The sequence below is a fragment of the Zosterops lateralis genome, assembly GCF_965231275.1.
Source record: "Zosterops lateralis genome assembly, chromosome: 6".
Taxonomy (NCBI): Eukaryota; Metazoa; Chordata; class Aves; order Passeriformes; family Zosteropidae; genus Zosterops; species Zosterops lateralis.
Window position 1 is genome coordinate 40,338,986 of NC_139761.1, and position 14,635 is coordinate 40,353,620.

At 41.1% G+C, this 14,635-nt stretch overlaps 1 protein-coding gene across 1 annotated transcript in view; it reads right to left on the reverse strand.

Moving 5' to 3' along the window:
• Window positions 1–14,635, reverse strand: part of PRDM11 (PR/SET domain 11) — a 95,532-nt gene that overhangs the window by 8,237 nt on the left and 72,660 nt on the right. The gene's annotated exons all lie outside the window — the stretch shown is intronic.

A 14,635-nucleotide genomic window follows, 5' to 3' on the forward strand; every position in this document is an offset into this window, starting at 1 on the left:
CACAATTACATATGCAGTCTGGGGTTAGTGACAAATCTGAACCAGGAGTATATTATTTTAGGTAGAATTGCTCAGTATAATTTCCCAGGAATGTCTGCTTTGTGCAGCGTTTCAGTATTTTGGCTCGCTTTCATTTGGAAAAAGAATTCTGGTTTCCACTGAGCTCTGGATTCATGAATTCTGAACCCCCATCCTCTGGCCAGTAAGTCTGCTCCTGTGCGGTGCTTTCAGCTCAGTGCTTTCTGTCTCCCTCTCACTAATTCCAAGTGCCCCAATCACACAGAAATTGCTTCCTTTTCTGTGGTGTCTTTATGATCAGACACATTTCAGATATAAATCAGTCCTCTTACAAGCTTTTTCTGTGCTAGCTAAAAGGACTTTCAGCCCTTTAGTCTAATAATTCCACTCTTCTTGATTCTACAATTATATTTTCATTCCTTCAAAGTTGCCTGTACTTTTTGGTCCTGCAGTGATTAGAAGTGGACAATTTCAGTGGAATTCATGCCAGCCAGTATTGCACTTTGCTGCTTGAGAGTCTTATTGAAGTGCTGGCAGCTCCTGAGGGTTTCACAAGTAACCAGCATAGATCTCAGGTCCCTATATTGAAGACTGATGTGTGTTATGAAAGACAGCTCTAGGCAAGTCAAAGTGTTTGAAGCTGTTTCCCAGTGCCCACGACCATACTTGTATTCATAGATTTACTTGTCCTTCATGTCCCTCTCCACATTTCTTCTTTGGATCCTACCTCCCAGAGAAGACCTGGAGTCGTTTGGGTTCCTCTTCCACTTTCTGTTTTGCTTTCCATTTTTGTCATTGCTAACACCATCTGGAGCAAGGAATCCACATGATTTGCAGATTCTTTAGTAGAACACTGACACATCCTCCATGATATTAATGACTAGCTCCAGCTGCAGTCCTAGCCCTGACTGTTTATTGAAAGAACTCAAACCTAAAATGATGAACATTGCCTTGCTATTGGTTAGTCACTTTTCTATTCAAAGAGCCAAACCTAGAAACTTTGAACTTTAGTCTGTTGTCAGAAGAAGGACAATGAAGAAAAAGATTTTTTTGTGTGTGCATTCTTCTTTACAAAAGAAAAATACAAAGTTAGAAAAAAAATAGTAAAGAAACAAGTTGGATTAGTGAAAGTGTTGGAACTTCTCAAATAAAAGTTGAAAACATGCTGATTTTAATTTCAAAATCAGACTCCAAGGCCAAATTTAGCAAAGCATAATTTAGCAATTAAGCAAGGATTTGTAATGATGTGTGATCCAATGGCTATTTGGGTGAGGGAAGGAGAATGGAAGTGATGAAACTTTAATTTGGACAATTCTAGTAATGAACTTCTGATTGCCTTGAAAAAAACAACAAATTCCTTTCTTTTATCAGGAGAAGCCATCTGATTTGTCTGCTGCCCTTAGGTGAAGACAGGATGGATCAAAGGGTTTACACGATGTTTCCAGCCCGCAGAGCAATGTTATGCTGATTGCAAAGGAATCCATGTGATGGGGTAAGGTGCAAGCTGTTTGAGCAGTGCCTGGGGTCATTTTTGGTCTCTCTGCCCTCTGAGGGGAGACACCCAGTGCTGCCCCAGCTGGGGAGATCTCCTTGTGACAGATTATGCAATGCCAGCCAGCTTCCCTGCTTGGTTTGTGCTCCTGTGAGCAGAAGTGTCCTTTTGCCTACAGGGAAGATTTTGCTTACGGTAACCATGCCATGAAAGTTACCTTTGTGAGTGCTTGCTTTGCAGTTTAACTAAGGCAGAGGAAATGTCTCACGTCTGTCTCTCAGATGAGTGCATGGGAGCTGCCTGTGTGTGCTGTAAGTGGAAAGCACATCTCTGCCTCTGTGGTACACAGATCTGCCTGATGAAGAGTCCATTGGTGACTGGGCATTGTCCCTTGCTCAAACATCACTGCACCGACTTCTTTTTCCTTTGTCCCTCATCAGAAAGGCTGTCTGTGCTCTCTGACTCTGCTACTTGTCTCAGTACCTGCCTCCATTACCTTTGCTTGTTATTCACATATTTGCTTCCCAACTGTCCTCTAAGCAGGAATTTTTAATATTTCAGTGGGAGTCTCGAGAAGGCTGTTTCACTTTTAGTGCTCTTTTCTAATACCAGTTCTGCTTCCTCTTCTGGGAGGATAATTTGTAGCTCCTCTCATGTCCCCTGAGCAGGTGGGTTTGGACACTCTGGTACTTCTGACTTTATCTGGATACACAGAAAGGTATTTTAGGAAAAGTGAAAGCTCAGCTCTTACAACCCCTGTCTTGTTTTAAGTGAGCTGCTATCCAGGCTAGTAGACCAGTGGCTAAATATTAACATTGGAAAGATTACCTAATAATAAACTTCAAAGTTATTAAGACAAAGAATCTGCTTGCATGTTCCAGGTGTCTTTTGCCAAAGAGAGCATTTGCCCCCAAAGAAGCAGCCAATTGTCTCTGAATCTTTGACGACAATAATTGATGCAATATGGGTTCCTGGGCACACAGGACAGCCAGCAGTGTGTTCTGCTTGGTGCCTGTTGTGAGCAGGTGGGGCTGCTGGTGGGGCTCACACAGCCACACTGAGGGGCATGGTCTACCCTGGGGGCTGAGGGTCCAGACTGGACCAGCAGGGTCTGCCACCCCACCAGATCGGACACAGCAGAGCAGGGTGATGCCTTGGGCAGGCTGACCTGAAACAGAGACTGGACAGAGCTAGAGAATAAAGTAGGTATTTATTGAAAGGCCTTTATTGTACACCTTGGGCAGGACAAGAGCCTCACCAGGGCTACACTCAAGGTGGACTTAGAATGGTCACAAAATGGGAGATCAGTACGAGTTCTTACACTTTTATAAATTTTGGTCTATTTACATATTGGGGTTTAATTGTCCAATTACAGCCTCAGGTTGTGAGGTCTCATCCTTCTTGTTTCACTCTTCAGTCCACAGTTGTTTGTGCTTTTGGGCCTGAAAGTTGTACTCATTTTCTTTGGTCTTCATTAGGAAAAGGATTTGTTTTGTCTACATACTCTGTAGGTAAGAGAGCTTATCAGCATTTAATACGAGGCTCAGAACTACACCCCTAGGCAGCACAGAATCTGAAAAACATGAAAGCTAAAACTTAGGCATCAAGGGAGAGTGACTGGACAAGCAGGTTTGATGCAATGGATGCTGGAGCAGCACCAGCAGAGCTGCAGTGGTTTGGGGAGGCAGAGTGGGAGGCTGAAGGCTTTCCTGCTTTGTGTTCTCAATGACTGGAGTGGCTTGCACAGCACAGCCTTGGTCTCTCACCTCTTACAGTCACCTCTCATAGTTGTGGTTTAGTTTTTACAAGGAAATAATTCAGGTTTTAAAATCTACCACTGTGACTCATGATTTAACCATTTAACATTTAAAACCACCCTTAATTCTCTGTTTCTGAGGGATACCCATTCCTGCCTCTTCCTTTATGCCACGCTAGGGCTCCTATTAAAAGCACATACAAAGAAGCACACCATCACAGATTTACCCTTCCAGCAATTCCATCTGGAAAGGAAGGAGGGTTTTTTTCCCTATTTTGCAGCAGGAGGAGCTGAACATGTGCATTTATGTCTGCATCTCTCTCCCCCTTGCACTACTGATTTTATTTGGGTCATCAGGAATTTCAGGATTTTTTACCATAGGGTCTGGAAGGATCCTGGAGCATGTGGGTGCCAGTCTGTGGCTTTCACCTTTCCTTTGGTGAAGAGTGGACTTAACAGGGAACAGAGGATGGCTGCTACCCAATCCATGAATTATCTATCCATGATGCTTCCTGAGAGAGCTGTGGCTACATTAACCTTGGCTTACAGCTGTGATTACATTAAAGGAAAAGCTTCCACAGGGGCCTTTCTTTTCCACTCATCTGCAGTGACCATCCCATTAGTTACTGAACACATTAAAGGCACATTGACACATTACCTACAATTACAATTTCTAAAGTCCTTACCAGGGCTCCCTCTGTTGCTCCGTGAACACATTCTCGCCTCAAAGTAAATGCAATTGAAATAAATTAGAGAGGCTGCCTTGAGATCTTCTGCTAAAGAGAAAAGCCTATCTATGTTTTCATATATAATTTATTTTAGATTTATCTCACTAGCTTATAGAAACATGCATGGTCAAAATTTAATATTAGGGCCTTTGAGTCTAACCTTTGGCTTTAGAGTCATCTTTACCAATAGTTTCAACTCTCCAGTGAACTCAGATTTGGCTCTCAGTTCACAGTTGTATTTATTTGTACTGGAAAATTTGTACTGCAGCTCTGTTTTTTTACAGGGATGGTTCTGTTGTAAATCTGCACAAGATGCAGTATGAGTTCAGCAAAAAATCAAGATCAAGGCACTCTGACAAATCTTCTATTTTAGAGGTCTGCTTCCATTCTTTGCACATGTATTTGCCTTCTATCTCTGATAAGAATGTCATAAACAGGTTGTGTGAACATCTATATTCCTCCTTTAAATAAGTAAATTTTTTTTGTAGGAAATTGATGTAGCAAATGATGTGAAATATTCAAAGTGGTTAGCCTCTGCGAAAAAGAGAAGGGTGGAGTATTTATTACTTTCTTTATTCTGATAATCTCTTCTGATCTTGTAGTGAGAGAGGCCCATGTGATACTCATTTTGGACCATCATAAAAAGGAGAAGAGAATGTAGAGCTCGTCTCTCCAAGAATTTATGAGGGCCATAGAGGCATTCTCTGTGGCCTGCCATTAAATGAATTATGGCTGTAACCTCTGACCATTGCAATTCTGGTATCTTAAGATCTGTTGAAAGAACAAGGACTAAGGTGCTGGTTGGTGTGATGACATAACTGTAACAGTACTGTAAAAGAACAGTAAAATGCAAATAGAAAAGGAAATACATATATCAAATGGTCAAGTCAACCTTTTTACCCAACAAACCAGAAAAACTCTAATTTTTTTGCCCAATCATTAAACTAAGTGGGGAGCAGACTTGCTGACCTACTGATCTTCACAGGAGTAGGACCACATGCATCTCTACTCATGGGTGTATTTGATTAAAGCACTCACAGATTGAAATGAATGGGGATGCTCTTCGCTGTCACTGAAGACACCTGTCCCAAATTATGAGCTGTTAGGAGACAATGATACTTTTTCCAGACTCTAGTGTATGGTTACTGCAGCACATGGTTATACTAAGGTGATTTAAAGAAGCCTTTCATTAAGCAGTATTTCCTAAATTTCAATGTGTGTGTATGTGGCACCACATTTGGCAGGGTCTGGGGTCTTGTGCCTTGTCTTTTCTCTGGCTGTGGCATGACACAAAGTGGGTTCAGGAGCTTCCTCACAGGTCATTACTATGACCCAGTAGGCACTGTACATTTCACTGTGTCTGGAACAAAGTTACGTAGATTTTTCAGGATGTTTAGACCATCTACATGGTTATCATAAAAAAAAAAGTCAAGTATGAATCATAGTGTGGCTTCCATGCCCCCATCATTTCCTGATCTGTGCAGAGAAAGCCAGACTGAATAAGATGTTGTAGGCAGCCACCTCTCCTACACACCTGCCATGCAACCACTGAAGATTACACAACTGTCCCTGTTCCACAGACAGGGGCTGACCTTTCCCTCCTACTGTCTGGTACCAAGTGTGTCACAACTTTGAACAGAAATTTTGACATAAGATTCATGTATTTTGCCACAATTTAGGTGAAATGCAAAATTTAAACTTTATTGGAGCAAAACCTCTTTCCTTTCTAAAGCTCCTAAAACACAGCTTCAGGATGATTTAAACTTTATCACATATTTTTGCCTGATAATGCCAGGAAACACCTTCAGTGGAAGTGGTACTTCAGAGGAGTTAGACTGTACAGACAAGAAGAGTCTGACAGTGACAGAGAAAGTGCAAACTGCTGCTGATGTGATATGTGTAGGCCATGCTGGGGACATCCAAGATGTATGGGCTTGGGTGATGAGGGCTTTTCACACACAGTGGTGTGAGAGAAGATGTTGGACAGTAAAGGCAATGGGAATATTATAAGTTTTATTATGACCGTGTTAGGCTTAAGTTCATTTGAAATCTCTTGGGAGAAGACATCAGTGTCAGCCTGAGATTTCACATTGTAAGAAAACAGATCAATAAAATGTTGGTATGGGATCTGTAATCTATTCATGAAATATGACAGTGGGAATGGATCAGGACAAGACTAAGTGGAGATAAGACACAGACAAAAAAGAATTATCTATCCCCTCAATAGACAGTAGATTCTCACATGGTGAGGGAAAGAGAAGACCTAGAAAATGAACAGATAAAAGGGAAAAGAGGAGGAGGGAAAGGTTTACAAAGCAGAGGGAGGCTACAACTGAATTTTGAAAGTCCCATTTGTGTACAGGAAAAAAAGACAGAGTGAGCTGGCCAGTGTAAGCACAGCAGTGAAGACGAGACTGTGGAAACCAGTGTGGAAACAACTGAGTCAAGTAAGGGAATTTGCACTAAATGTTTTACTCTTCGTCATTACCGTTCCTCCACTGTACCCAGGGAAGAGCCTCTGACCCACTTTGCAGATTTGCAGCTCAAAGATTATTTGCTCTGCAGTTTTGACAGCAGCTAGGGAACAGCTGAGGACACAGGGCTTCAAGTCAGTGAGACCACTGGGGAGAGGACAGCCTTCTGAAGTGTAATTTGGGCAGTTGTGAAAATTAAAGAAATAATTCCCAAGAGCTATTGAAAGGAGCACACATGGGAGGGCTTCTTTCAAATTTTGATTTAAGTTTTTCAGTCTTATGTTAGGGGAAGGTTTTGCCCCAATGACTTTGAAGATTGAAGCTGTGCACTAAGCAAGTACAGCCCTCTGGGGCAATCTAAGGCAATGCCCCTGTGATTTCCACCACAGAAGTGCCTAAATCCTGAAGGCAGTGTCTATCTCAAGATCCTTTAGATTAGGCCTAACTGCAAAGCTGTCAATAACGGTGCTGGCAGTAGTGTAAAATGTGAAAGACCTACTTGCTCTATTTCTCACTGGACAACATCAATTCTGAGCAGCAACCGTCTATCAAACTTGACCAGGATGAGGTCAGATCTCACTGTAATCTCAATCTGAAAAGCTAAACATAGCAAATATTTCTACAAAAAACAAAATCAATTCCTTGGAAAGGAAGGTATGAGAGATCACAACAGTAGAGGAGTAAGGATACCATAAGCATAGATCCATGCCACTCTTGCACATAACTCAGTAAACTCAGAAAAAGGCATCTATCCTGATAGCTGGAGGCTGTTTTCTGAAAAGGCTGTTTTTGTAGAGGGTGTTTTTCTCTCGACTGGAAGGTCTGGCTTCATGATCTTATGTGCCAACTCATTTTACCAGAGTGCTGGCTGAAATTTGTATAATAGCAGTGTCATGGAAAATATTTCAAAGGCTGACAAAATCTTGTGGACAACAAGAAATGGCTAGAGGTGAATGTGAACAGAATATAATTTCTTGAGTTCAGAACTAGAAGATGTGAATCTTTCTTATCTTCACTTATTTCCTCCTCTTTGTTCTCTGTCTCTGTGTTAAGGAACAGGATCAAACAATGTCATCTTAGGGAAAAATGTTCCTGTACTCTTCTTGATATTATAAGGACTAGAAGTGATTCACCATTAGACATTAAGAACTACCACTGCTGAGGTATTTGCAGCTTCTACTGATTGAGGTAGCCAGCAAAAGACTCCAATAAATAAAGTGAGTGACTACATGGAGCAGATCTGCACAGTCTGTTCACTGTGCCTTCCTTCCTGTGCCTCTTTGACAGATGGAGGGGATACATGAAAACTTTCACTGAGACTCAAAGGAAACATGGAAGGAAACAATAAGAGAAACAATAAGACCAACAGCTGCTGACAAACTGCAACTTTACGTGAGTCAATGACTCAACATTTCCAAAAACCAAGCTGATTTTCAGAGTTTTACCTAAAAGACATAGGAAATGAAATTTGTATGGCATGTGATCTCTGCTAGAATAACCACAGGCCTCTGTGACCCTGTGGCCTCTCTCTGGCATGGGCCAAAAGTGGATATCTAAAAAAGCACATAAGACCAGGGCAAACACAGAGGGTACTTCCTCATTGTTTTGAATGTGAGTCCTACTTGAATCTTCCCTGTAGTTCTTATACTGCAATTGGGAAGCTGATCCCTAGGCAATTCCTCCCATACACTCAGGATTTTAGAGACCTCTTTCTTCTTCCCTTGCAGTATCTCTTTTCTGGGCTGAGGAGTTGTAATTTGCTCTTTCATTCCTTTACAGAACAGAACCAGTTCCACACCTTGAGTCATTTGTTCTGATCCATCCATGAACTTGATTTTGTTTGATGATATCCTATTTTAGACTGGAAAGGCAAGAGCTGGATGTAACACTTAAGGGAAAAGCAATCTGCTCCAAAACTGGAATTAACTGACACAAAAGCAGATGTTGCTTTGGCCATTTTGCTGCTAGTTTGATTCTTGAAGTGCAGTGAAAAATATGACAGCCTTTTTTGGTGGGTATTATCTTTCTCAGGAAGTTTTTCTTCAGTGACAGTGATATCTTCAGTCTGAGAGGAAGTGGGATGAGAAGCTAGATGTGGAAGACAGAGCTCTGCTTGAAGTCCAGAAGGACTGCTTGCCTGCTTGGGCTTTCTCACACAGTGATACCTCCTAAAGAACAGTTGTAGGTTACGTTTTTTCACTTTAATACCACGCAGTGCTGCTCATATTCCAACACAACTTCCATGGAATTTTGCCACGGAAATGAGCACACAGATCTTGTATAAGTCAGGCCACAAGTGCCATGTTGAGTGTAAATCAAGTGAGAAAAAACCCATTTAATTATGATGTACATTTCTAGCCGCTTAAACTATAATATCAGCCAGTAATTTGGAATAATATTTTTCTTTATCTACTCCTTCTTTGGAGGGAGACACATATAAAACCTGATGTGTTCAATATATAAACCTGATTCACTATCACAGTGCATCTTATCAGCAAACTATTCACAGCTCATTCGCAAATAAAATGCTGTTATCCTGTACTTATAGGTTTAAAGACAAGGCTTATATGAAAGTGGATAGAGCTAAGGCTTTATAGGCAACTATAATTCTTGAATTTCCTGGCTTTACAGCCTTAACATAGCTGGAGATAAAATTTTAACTAAAAGTACGAGATCCAAAGATTTTCTCTGCAAAGCATCCTTTACAGCACTGGTGTGGCAAAAGGCTGAAATTCTGGCATGTTATAAACTCCAAACAGAAACTGTAAGAAAAATATTGTCACCTCTAGGAGGCAGCCGTTTATTGCAAATACACAATGTGTGCTCCGGCGTCTGGCTTTGGAAAGCTCTGAAGCTTCTCAAATATCCTGTGGTTATTAAAAAAATCTAGTGGAAATAAACGTACACTTGCAGTGGAACTACCTGCCCAGAAATAAGCTCTACTTCTCCAGTCAATCAAGAGCCAGTTCTCACAGTAAAATGAGTTAGGCACAAAACAAGCTCTGTTTTCCTGGATTTTCAATAGCAAATTAGGAGAGTTCAATGGAGAAGCAGGATATCTATATGAGCTATCTGCTCTCAGCAAGATACCCTCCCCCATATAGGAAAGCATTTACTCATTTGCTTAACTTCACCTGCTAATTGGGCTCACACTTAACCTTTTGTCTGCCACTTTATAGAACAAAACTCTCCTTCCAGTTGCATTTCCAGTGATATATTTTTTCTTTCTTTCACCTGAGTCTGTCCTGAGCTGGAACTGACATTTTCTTTCTGAATCTGCATTGCTGAGGTGCTGAGACACCACACTAATGCAAGTCACCTGGCAATGCACAGATATTGTTTTCCTGCTGGACTATGTGGTATGATGTGACCTTCTAAAGCTGCTTTTCTCTTTGATGCTCTCAGAGGAACTGTGATTTTTTGAAAAATCACCTCATACAATAATATTCACTTCACATCCCACGTGGTCCTCATATACATATGGAACCACACAGCAGAGCACATTGGTGGTGGCATTGGTGGTTCAACATCAGTGTAGACCACAACTGAACTAAAATAGTCGCAAAAAACCAATCTGCACAACACTAGCCTTGATTTCAAAACTACCTGTGATGGATGACCCTCCACAATCTCTCAGCGATTGCTCCCACAGAAATTATGCCCGTTGTTGGAAATCTGCAACGTTTCCAGTTTATCTGGCATCAGCTTCTGGCAATCAGCTCCTGGTAGCCCATTGTTTGCTCAGCAGGAGAGAACTTCTATCATCAAAGGTTTATTCCACAACTGGGTCCTTAAGGATTTAGACCAAGATATCCTTTTCATTGATAAAGAGACTGACCCTCTTGAGGTACACTCTGATCCACTATCTCACACCCCTTGATTCACTCATGGTGCTTTCCTGAACTCCTTCTAATTTTCCTAATTTTCTAATAGTGTAGCATCCTGCTCCAGCAGCCACACCAATGCCCAATTCTCATGTTACAGACTCTTCCTATTCCTCTGCAATATTTTGTTTTCTCTTACTCTTGTGTAAAGCACGCTATCTTTCCTGACCATTTTTGCTTTTTGGCCCCTTCTCTTTACTTTCTGGTGTTGAGTCTTCCACCTTCTGGCAGTATTCATCCAGTGTTGCTGCAAGGGATGCGAGAGATGTACAACAGTCAGGTTTACAGTGGTTGCTGGTGACAGGGGGTACATGGCAGCCTCCTGATACAGGTAGACAGCCATATTTTTTCCATAGATCTCCTGAATTCCACAGAGTTTTGTCTCAGGACAGTGTAGTGTTCCAGTACAGAATCATTAACCACAAACCTTACACTGATACACCCAACTAGCTGGACCCTCCACAGTGCTAAGTCCTTATCATCATCCTAAGGGCAGAAATGTGGCAAAAGACTACACACACAGCTGGCAGGCACTCCTGTAAGTCTGGAGGTTCCAGGAGTTCTAAATCCATTAACATCAGATGAAGCACCACACCCTGAAGCTCATTTTGTTGAGGCTGATCATTGTATAGCTTTCTTTTAGAAACTGATTCTTTGTTCTTCCCTTAATTACTTAATTTACTTGATTTATATCTATAGGTCTGTTTCAGTGACAGTGATGGAGGGACCAAGCCCACATTCCTCTCACAGATCTTCCTTCTTCATTTTCTTTTTGCCTATGAATATGTAGAGACAACCGCTTTGTCTTAATAGTGCTGCAGAGGATTATTTCAGTGGTTTGTTAATACTTCACCATCTGGTGGAGGAATACTTCACCACTTGGAGGAAGACAGAATGCCTTTCTTAAAGCTTTTACATCTTGAGGCAACAGCACAGAAAACCATAAAGAGTTATATGCACTCATTGCAAGCACAAGATTTTTACCTTCACTTTTGTTTTCACAATGTTTCATTTACTTATTAAACAAAATGCATGACAGCCTTATGTGGCTTTCTGTTACTAACTGACTATTTCAGTGCCTGAAGTGGATGATACAAACACCTTGCTATGATCTGGAGAGTTATTTTAGACAACTAAATAAAGTTCTGTTCAAACTGTTCCATTTCTCCAGCACAGATTCACATAACAAGTCAATACAAGTGAAAACATGAGCTTACACCTTCAGGCTAAATCTGACTGTCAAAAGGATTTCCCTGAAAAAAAAAAAAAACTGAACAACTTTCTTTCCCATTTCCATCTGTTAACTCACACTTCTGCCTGGTGAAATGCCTCAGTGAGAAACAGAGTCTCTCTGATACCAGCCCTTGATGGAGTGGAGTAGGCTGAGTCAGGGAACGTAGTGTGCAAACATCTTTCATTCAGATGTATGTCAGCTTTTCTGTCTGGATCCTGGAACTTTAATTTGTGTCTTCAATTGTCAAAATAAAGGTTGAAAATCCTACCTGCTTATTCAAGTGGTTGGCAATTATATTAAAGGGCTTTTTTTTTTTTTTTTTCTGTTAAAGTATTAACTATAGCTAGGCGATGCAAAAGCTCTTGTAATTCTCCATGTGATCTGTACTACCAAGTCTTCATTAAGAGTAAGTCTCTTTTATACAGCCAATGAACAGAAAGGCCCAAAATGTCAGCAGAAGAGCTCACAGCAGGAACAAAGAATTTATAGGCACCAAAGATTTTACTGGTACCTTATATTTTGTCATCACAGAGTATTCCTGTCTGAAATACCAGAAGCAGAAAACCATGTATATGCTTTTGCTATTTTTATAAATGCCTTCCATCAGAATCTTGAAAAAATATGTGGATAGGAGAACTGTGAAATATGTTGTCAGGCCTGAACCTGCCCCTAAAGTCTGGATTGCAAAAATAGGCTTTCATCTTTCTACCTTGGCAAGTCTCTTTCTAATGGCAGATGTGACAGATAAAAAAACTATGTGATTCTGGACAGTATCAGTATGAATGGCCAGTGAGAAAGGTCATTACTTAACCCCATTTTATCCTACTGCTGCTTTAAAGAAAAATAAGGAATTTAATTATTGGGTGTTGAAACAAGAAAGATGCCTTTGAAACACATTTGTGGCCCATTTTTTTTTAGAACAGAATGTGCTAAAAATAAACAACCATGCAGTGGCAGTATATGCCAAAGCTACCGTTAAATTATGTATCTGTCCATGCATCAATACACATACAAGAATCTGAAATCTTTGGCCTGTCACTCGTAGAAGCTCACATACTGATAATATTCAATGTCTGAGGAGAGCTTCTTTGTTTTCTTAGCAATAGCAGCAAAAGACTTTTGCCTGGCTGTTACTATTATAAAATGATATCTGACAATGATTCTGTACCTATTACATTTCACATTAAATACAATTTCTGGCAAGGGAAACTTAATCTTCCTATATAAGCAGGCAGAAAATATCTTAGCGATTATGCCATTAAATTATTGTCTTGCAGAGAAACTTTGGTGTGACCTTACTTCTACAGCATGTTGTAAGCAGTCTTTGTATAATTCTCAGAACAGCCTGTGGGAAAGACATCAAGATTGCATCTCACAAATGAACTGAATGCCTTCTCCACCCCAAATCTCTCTCACTGTATTCTACCCTTAACAGAACTTTCTTCCTTTTCATGTGGTTTCCAAATCTCTGGACCTAGGTGTATTAGATTTCATTAGCACTTCTAGGAAGAACCCATCTTGTGGAGGAAGTCAAAGGCATCTAAAGAGTGTGTCCATCTTTTTTGTCATCTTTCAGACTCTTCTCACTTATGCTTCTCTTGAGTGGTGGTAGATGTCCATAACAATATGGTTCCTTCTTCAAACTCGAGATGAGACCTCATGGCACCATGACTACAATGTCACCTGTTCAACTGTGGGCTGAAGGAAAGAGTTGTTTGGATAAGTCAGCAAATGGTTGGAACAGTCCACCTGTGGCGGAGGAAGTTCACATCAGAAGAGGTAAGCACAAGGATGGTGCTCAAGGCTTTGGAATCTCCCGAGACACAAAAAGCAAGAAGCAAAGGATTGTTTAGTCAGATTTCTCAATCTCCTCTGTGATGTTCTTCCCACTGCTGAGCACAGGGAGAGAGAGGTGTGCCAGTGGTCCAGCCTGGTGTGCCCAACTTTTGCTCTTGTACACAGAAGACAAAGCTCAAGGTTTTCCTTCTGTGGGCTGAGATGAAAGACCAGTTTCCATGGGCTCAGCAGTTTAGGGAACTACCTCTGCTTAAGGAGTCCATGGGGATTTGGGGATTTGACTCTTGATGAGGGGTCAGGAGGCTTGGAAGTGGGGAGTGAGACATCTGACAAGCCAGATAGGGCGAGGAGAAGGGGAATTGGGATGCTGCAGTGCTACAGAGGAATCAAACAATTAAAGTGAGACTCAGATGTGTGAGGCAACTTTTGTACCAAGGAGGTGAACATGTCATCAAGGAACAAAGGCTGAGTGAGTTGTCACAAGTAAGATGTAAAACATCAAAGAAAAAAAAAGTCAAGAAAAATCTAGGCAAAACCTGAGCTACAGAAGGATCAACCCCCCTGAATTTCTAAACAATTTTCTGTACATAGTTAATTTGTTTTCCCAATCCACGGGCATCAACTATATTCCAAAACAGAATTACAAACTCCTAGTAGAATCAGTAGAACTGGGTATTTTTGGAATATTTTGCATTTTGCTTACTATTTGCACTCTGTCTGAGGGATATAGTGACCAGAATTATAATCACCTTCTGGCCACTAGACTCCCCTTGTGAAGTACCCGGAAAAGGGTTGTCACATGCCATGAGAAACATATCAAATGATGGCAGTTATTATCCTCTTCCCCAAGCTGAGCATTCTGAGAAATAAGGCAAAAATAAATGAGTCAGAGAAAGATAATCATTCCATTGGCTCAAGAGAAAACTGGGACGGACATCTAGCTCTTCAAGTCTATTCATGCAGGTTCTTCTCCTGTGCTCAGCAGCCCACTGCCTGACACCAGTGTGGTAAGCAGTATGACTAATATCTAGCATATGTTGTTTGCTTTCTCATTTTCTCCAGAGGAAGCAGCATATGCTCTGATGTGTCTTGTTTGGTAGGCTTTTCTGCTCTCTTTTTAAATAGAGGTGCTGCTCTGCATTTATCCTGCAGAAAGCAGCTCCAAAAGGTTCAGACCCTGTGCTTTGAGTGGCAGCTGGAGAGGCACGGGACAGTCTTTAATTCTTGCTTGTGTTTGTTCTGCAGCCTCTGA